The sequence below is a fragment of the Pundamilia nyererei genome, unplaced genomic scaffold (genome assembly GCF_000239375.1).
Source record: "Pundamilia nyererei isolate P.nyererei 1_Seehausen unplaced genomic scaffold, PunNye1.0 scaffold00079, whole genome shotgun sequence".
Classification (NCBI taxonomy): Eukaryota; Metazoa; Chordata; class Actinopteri; order Cichliformes; family Cichlidae; genus Pundamilia; species Pundamilia nyererei.
In genome coordinates this window covers 172916-180947 of record NW_005187480.1, presented here as the reverse complement: position 1 = coordinate 180947, position 8032 = coordinate 172916, and the positions used below count along the sequence as shown (strand labels likewise).

At 39.2% G+C, this 8032-nt stretch overlaps 1 long non-coding RNA gene across 1 annotated transcript; it reads left to right on the top strand.

Annotated features, from left to right (window-relative positions):
- Positions 1–1951: 1951 nt before the first annotated feature.
- LOC106456276 (uncharacterized) lies at positions 1952–3370 on the top strand. Its single transcript, XR_001290431.1, has 3 exons — positions 1952–2039; positions 2751–2924; positions 3156–3370. It is a non-coding gene; the product is annotated as an uncharacterized LOC106456276 (long non-coding RNA).
- Positions 3371–8032: the final 4662 nt, after the last annotated feature.

The following is an 8032-nucleotide window of genomic DNA, read 5'->3' as shown; positions in this document are numbered from 1 at the left end:
CAACACAGACCAGATAATTTTAGATTTCAGAATTTATCAGTTAAGGGTGAAAAATAACAATATAACCTCAGACATGTGACATGGGTGTTTTGTTAGCAAATGAAAACTTAAACAAAAGAAACTTTGGTTGGATAATAAGACTTTCCACATTTTCAAATGCAATTAAATGATTAAACAGTTATAGATTTTATCTTAATAATAAATTATAATAAATAAAATAAGATATCCCTTAATGGGAACCTTAAAGTGAACTCATCATGCTCATTTCAAACTCTAATCTCTAAATAAAACTCAGCTGAACTGAGTGTCTTGATACCTGTGCTCTGTTAGAGTAGCTCTGCGTTGCCCTTTATATTTAATTATTTCTTTTACTTTCTTTTACTTCTCTGCAAAGTTTCATGACATTCAGACTGCAGACAGGTCAAGGACCCTGAAAACACTTCTGAGGAACAACTCCAATAAAGCTCACTTAAAGTTTCAACATTTGCTCCCTGAATGTTCAGTGACCTCCATCACCTCCCATCCACCTCCCGTCCTCCACCATCGGACAGATGCGAGCGCTCCTGCAGTGCCGAATGCACGCTGAGCTGAGCGGAGTGTCGCTGATGGCGAGGCACATAATCGGCGTCCTGCATTACATCATAAGTAACCACAGCTGCAGGAAGTTTCAGGTCCTGACAGGAGAGGAGCCATTTATCGGAGACCACCACAGACCATGTGGACTGGATGAAGAAGGTGGCCCCACTGCTGCTCAGCATCACCTATTATTTTAACATCATGTAGCTGCGCACACACACAGACACACAGTTTGTCAGGGCTCATGTTTCTGCAAAGGAAACCACATTTCCCATCAGCCCTTTTGTTCATTACCTGGTGCTTACTGTGAGTGTTTTTACCATGATTTTGATACTTTTTGTGTCATCAACATGAACAGTCACCATGTGTCACGACACATCAGCAACAGCAGACTGAGCACAGAACCATGTGCTGTATTATTAATGTTTATGTTTATTACACTCACTCAGGTGCCACACACAGACTGTATGTAATAGATGGACCTGATGAGGTCATAAGCGTGGGGTAGGCAGGATGTGGCCAAATGTGACATCTGGCCAGGTTTACCTGTGGCTGAGATGAAGCAGCCAGACTTACCACAAGTCAACACCCTAAGAAGGCCAAATTTAGCCCAAAATGCAGGTGTGCGTGACATCAGGGCTAAACCCTTTAACCAATAAGATATATGTGTGCTTGTTTCTGTTCGTACCTGATAGTTAACTGATGATTAACTCATCATCCTATACATGGAATCCTGAGTGATGTTTAAGTCGTGTGATTACAGTTGAGTTTCTTGAGTAACACCTTATTTGGTGTGGATTTCTGTGCATAGGTTAGGTGGAGAGATTATAATTGTACCTGCTCTTCTCATTGTTTTTAATCTAGTCCAGCTGAAACTGCAGACAGAATGCACTTCCACAGACTTTCTTCTGATAGGCTGGCTTACACAACTAGGAGGTTTGTCCAGTAGGTGGGTGGGGCTTCTGTGCCTGAGAGGATTTATGAGCTGTGTCCACACTTGAAATTACATAGTGACCATAATAGCCACTGGAAGTGAGCGGAACTTTTCTCAACATCTAGGCGAGTGATTGGAACGACTACCAACAAGAGTGACAAATAACATTGACTGACTTTGTAGCAAATACATTAAAATAGGCAACCAAATCTTGGAATATCTGCAAGTGACTAGTCATCAGCTTCAAACTGAAGTGTGTACCTGTAACTTTGTTAACTGAAAATGTGAATTATGTTGCAGTTTATTGTATTCAGTGTTTTTTTTTTCTTATTTCCATTGCCTAACAGATATCTCACCAATATCACCAAACAACTGACTTTTACCTCAACACAGACTCCAACACAAACTCCAAAAGGACAAAAACGATAAGCAGTCCGTTTATAGGACTTTGGCTTAGCTGCTAGCAAGCAAGCTAAAGTTAGCCAGCTAGCGCTATGGTGATTATCAAGCAATTTGTCTGCGTTAGCAGGTAAGCTAACGTAAGATAATATTAGCCAGAAAAAGAACAGTATTATCTCATGAAGCCTGAAGTTGTGAATGGATAACACTGAATAATTTATTCTAATTCCTGGGCTTTATCTTGTAATGTTGCTAGCTGTTCAAATTACTTGGTCAGCTAACATTAAAAGCTATCACCAGATTGATGCAGCTAGCTGGCTAAATAACGTTAGGGCTACAAAACTGTATCTTAGTCAAAATGCTTGTTAGCTGACTACTCAGATTATTTCCATGACACTAGCTTCATTAATATTGACTTTATCCATCAGTAAATCATGTGGCACAAAGCAAAGAAGTCTAACTAACATTTACTTTTGGCAATTTATGGTAAATGGCCTGCATTTGTATAGCGCTTTACTCAGTCCCTAAGGACCCCAAAGCGCTTTACACTACATTCAGTCATTCACCCATTCACACACACATTCACACACTGGCAATGGCAAGCTACGTTGTAGCCACAGCTGCCCTGGGGCGCACTGATGATTCCCTTTTTATGTGCAACTTAAAATGTGCACGAAGAGGCTCTTTATTCATTGATCAGGTGGGGAAACTTTTGGGTCAGCTGCAGGAAGTGTCATCAGGATTTTTACTGTCCCAAAGAAGCTTTTACAAATCAAAAAATCCTAATAGTTGTGATGAACTAGTGCAGATGTGTACAAAGGTTGTGTCTTTTTCGCTGTAGTGAAGCTGAGGATCGTCTGCAGCCCACATGCTGCCACCTTCAATGTAACTTGTCACTCCGAATTATCCTTCACCTCTGTGACACGCCGCAGGTTAACAGTCCAACCGTAAAGTGGCGGTGCTAATGCTCAGCAGCTGGCTGCTTTTCTGTGGTTAAATCAGAGTTTACAAGCTGGTAAGTTGAGCTAAGACAAGTGATTAATAAAGACACTGAAACAGAGTAAGAAATCAGTGTGTTTGCAGGCCCCTTGGATCTTTTTCCCAACCCAGAAATAAACATATCACATTTAATCTGTTACAAAAGTACAAATCTGCATTGTGACGCACAAACGAGCTGCTTCATTTGAGATTAAATGCAGCAAAATGAAATAAAGACTACATTTAAGCAGTTGTGTTTCCTCCACAGCCAGCTGGTGTCCGTACGGAGGCTTCGACAGCACGGAGAGGATGTGAGAAACGTGGGAAGCAGAGGGAGATCTCCCGGGAGTGACAAAACAACTCCCTAACAAAGGAGATATTAACCCGAGGAGGAATCCCAATCCAGGCCGTTTGAAGCTGACAGTTAATGAGAGTCTGCAAAAATCTGTTTACAGCTCAAACTGCAGCCTGGAATTAAATATTGGACTCTGTATGTGTTTCAGTTTAACTTGACATCTTTCTTTCTTTTTTAACTGAAATGATCTAAAGTTGAAGTAAAAAAAGAAAAAACAAAGATGCTGAAAATGGGATCTGATAGTGGTGATTTAAATTTGTTCCATAGTCAGTAGTTTTGGACAGATTATCGTGACCTTGGGGGCTGGACATAAATTTGTCATGGGAGAAAAAAAAAAGAAGGGATAGCAGATGAGGAGAAGAAAGAAAGGAGAGGATGGGAAATAAGAAATAGGAAAATTCCAGGGGAAAGAAAATCAGGGAAGATGGAATGAAGGAAAAAGAAAGTTAGGAAAGAAACACAAAATTGGAAATGATTAAAGGTTGAAGAAAAGAAGAATACAAAGGCAGGAATTTTGTCCCGTTATAAATGATAGTAGGCATAGTTGTCTTATGGATGAATTTGAAGCAGTTTTATCTGAAACGGTTCAGATGTTTAATCTATTGCTTTCTGAGCATTGATTTGTTTGTTTTAGTGTCCCTGAACATGATTTTTTTCCTTTTAAAAGGCAAAAAACCTAAAAAACTACACTTAGAAATACCCAGTTTTGAGTCTTACATGTCACAGTTTTTTACACTTAATTTGTAATAAAAAAATTTTAATTCTACAAATTAATTGTACAAATGTGTGTTCCTCACTCCTCCGTCAATCGCCACCTTACCGTGCCGATTGGTTTATGTGTCCCAATGATCGTGGAGGCTAAATTTCCCCCCAACAGAAGACTACATCACTCTTTGAAAAAACCGAAACCCAAACAGCCGTTAGTGATATTTCAGATGTGACAGCAGGAATTTTAAAGCCTCCTGAGGGACAAAAAAATTGAATTATAAAGCATTCAAATTATTGTCTTTCTTACAAACAGACTTCCCAAAAGTTGAATCAAGTCTATGTTAAACAACATCTTAAGCCTGGATTCTTTGTAATGACCAGCAGAGGGCGACACATTTGGTTGTAAAAAAAAAAAGTCTGGGTGTGTAGAAATCTGTATGAAAATGGCTATCTACCTCTCTTTATTCATGAGCTCAGGATTCACTGTCTTGATGAATTTATGAGCTTAGTTCCAAATCTTCTTTAATACAGTGTGACGTTCACTTTGGCTCCATCAGTATTAAAAAGGACAATAAAACAGGCGATGATTTAAGGTGAGGCTAACCTTTGATCCAGATCTATCACTTGCTTATGACATCAGGTTTCAGAACACCAAGACAATAACTGTCAAAACATTAAGTTCAACTTAAAAAAGTCTCGAAATAAAGCGTGACTTTGCGCACCAATGTGGCGTTATCCATGTTTTTTTATTAAGTTGGTCACCAGGCTCATTCTACATATAAGCATGATTGTTTTCAGTGTAAAAGAAATGTTCAAAGCAAAACCTGCAAGTTTTTTTGTTTGTTTTGTTTACAGATCCACAGGATGTAAAAAGACAGAAATTTTTGTTATTAACTCTTTTTATTATTTTTACTTGACTCGGGCTGCTTTCCCATCCCTTCCTCAACCCTGGATGTTTTTATTCTCGCTGTATGCATTCATGTCATAACTAATAAAACAGTCTATCAGACTCTGGAAGGTGACAGAGGCAAACAGGCGGTTTGTTTGGCAGCAGGCTCGACTCCCGGCTGAATATTCATCAGCACCACCTGCCCTCCTGCATGGTTTTTAACAGCAGCTTCAAAGCCACGGCCACAGTGTATGTTGGCTTCTTGTTCAGAGGACTTTATCCCTGGTTCGTCGGCCCTCACAGCGACCTCCGGTGGCCTGAACAGCTTTGAAGGCCTTCTACACGATGGTGCAGTCGTCCTTCGCTGGCTGTCTGCAGCTCCTCTAAACGAGGTCCTCTTCCATCCAGAGAGCCATCTATCAGGATGAAACAAATGAGTCATTACGGCAGCTTTCAGAGCGTCCCGGCAAGGCTAATTCTGCTCTTCTCCTGAAACGTGTGGGAGTTTTTAATATTGTGGAGAGGAGAAGAAGGTGTCATCCTGGGACCAGTTTGGCTTTTCATCAATCTGCCATTTCCTTTTCTTTCCTTTTTTGGGGGGGGTTGTTATTTTTCTCCCTCTCGCCTACACTGAGTGAGAAACAGCGATACAAAGACCCAGAACAAAGCGGTTTTTTTATTGTACTCCACTTAAAAAATCAGCTCTTGTTGTGCTGAAATCTCAAAGGAAACTTGGACTTGAGAGAGGTGGATGTTTTTCCAATAAAAGCTCTGGGAATATTATGAAATCTCTTTGTTATGCACGTCAAAGTTTTGCTCGTTTTTCAAAGTTAGAGCATATTTTGTAAAAGAAAAGGTTCTCATCAGCTAGTAACTTAAAAGAAACCAGATCTTGCTCCTTTAATAACAAAGTGATATCCTCTCAGTAAAGCAGGCAGACATGAAACTAAACCATTAGCTGCAAATGTAAATCATCAGTTTGTGAGCTAAAATAGCAGAAAACATTCCTGTGTTAATGCTACAAACAGACAAACTGAAAAATGTGTCGACATACACAACATATGCAAAATACATCTAGGCCACATTAGCTAATAACGCTGGCTGTTTAACCTTTTAGTAAATGTAAGTGACAGTTTATGAGCTGAAACAGTAATAAATAATCTTAAAAATAAAACTTAGAAAACCCTAAATAATAACTGGGTTTAGCTGGTTAAACAGTTTATCAAACACTGCTTTGGTTTATATTGGCTAAGTCGTTAGTTTTGGTCCATGTTAGCTAATAGTTTGGAGGCAAGTAAAAGTAAAAGCTTAGTTACTTAGCTTTTAAGTAAAGGCTTAGTTTTGATTTTTGTCAGCTAACTTCTTCACTTTTGTTTAGGTTACCTGAAAGAACATAATGGGGGTGTCCAAATTCATGGGCTGCATCCTCTTGAGGCCGCATTTGTTGGCCGATTGCATCACAGCGACGCGACGAAGGTTGTCCAAATTCGTAGACTCCTCCGAATGCAGCTGACAAATGTGTCCTCCTTTTCCCCGAATTAGAAGGAAGGGTCGGATGTATCCTTCGTGGGCTTCCATATCCCAGAATTCATAGTGTGGCCTAGCTGATTACAGTTTCCAACAATGGCTAAGTTTTTAATATTACTCTTATGACTCTTTCTGGGTCACAAAATAAACTTTTAACACATTTTCAGGCGAGAAAGTAGCTGTGTAAACATCAAATATCTGTTCGGTTTATCAAGATATCGCATATTTGCAAAAGTGCTCCGACATTTTCGGAGACGTCTGCTACCCACCAGCTGGATAGCTAGCCAGGGGCTCGAGGGTCACTAGAGCTGCCGAGAACGGCAAACTCTCGGCACATCATTTTCAGATCACCGTGGCCTTTCGCTATTCAGGTTAAACGTAATATATAAGTCACTTAGAGAACCTAAAAATGTTATTGTTTGGCTTTTTTCAGTGTTTTGTTTGTTCGTGAGTCAATCGGTTTGGCTGAGATTAAAGTTATTAGATTAGATTAGATAAAATAAAACTGTATTAATCCCCCGGGTGGGTTCCTCCTTGGTTTTCACACAGCTGAATAAACGTCTAACAGAAAACTAATTAAACAGAAGTGTGAGATGGTCGAGAATTTACGCCAGTGTCCTGTTATATTTTAGATAGCAAGGAGCAGACGGCCGAGTTTATTAAACTCCAACGAGACAGCGGTGACGCAAATCAGAAGGCTAGACCGTCCAATTCCACAGCTGTTTACTTCCAGCCTACCCGACCTTCTGAGGACCCGGCCCACGTAGACCGTGAAGGCCGGGTCCTCAGGAGGATGCAGCCCATGAATTTGGACACGACTAATCATTCCATTTCAGTTTACATTAGCTAACAGCAATGGTTTACAAATTGTAGTTTACAGAAGTTGTAGTTTCCCACAGTTTTATTGTATAATATCAATAAGGGCTATTTAATCTATTCTACATTAGCTAATGTTTTAATTTTTCTTAATTCTCGGTTTTGGTATATTCTAGAAAACAAATAATTTGTAGTTTACTTTAGCTAACCCTTTCTTTCTTTAGTTTTGTTAGCTAACCATTAATTTCTATTTACGGTTAGCAAAAAGCTTAGATTTGTTTTTTGTTGGTTAACTAGTCAGTTTTAATTTATGTTAACTAACTTCTTATAACTTTTATATAACCTAAAAGTTTGGTTTTTGTTTACATTAGCTAACTGCTAAGTTGAGGTTTATGTAAACAAGTGTTCTACTTTCAGATTTAGTTTATGTTGTTTTTTGTTTGGTAAATGCTTAGTTAATGTTTTTGTTAGTTAACTAGTTATTTTTTATTTATATTAGCTAACTGGTTTAGTAGAGGAGATTTTACACTTGTAATTTTGAGTCAGATCACAAAGGTCTGACCTGAACTTGTTAAAGGTCTCATGTTAATCTCAGCTGAAACACAGTCCACATGTCAGCTCCTCCATCTTCATTACCATAATGCCTCAGTTATCACTGTGGACCAACTAATGTTTAACAGTTTCCTTTGTATTTAAAAATGCATGAATTAAAAGAAATGTTTATAGCGTGATAGGGCGAATGTCCATGTTTAAGAAAACATGTCGACACAACTGGAGAACATCAGTAACATGAGGAGGAGGAGGAGACGCTTCACTTCACCTTCCTCTGTTTCCTCTCACCGAGAGAAGG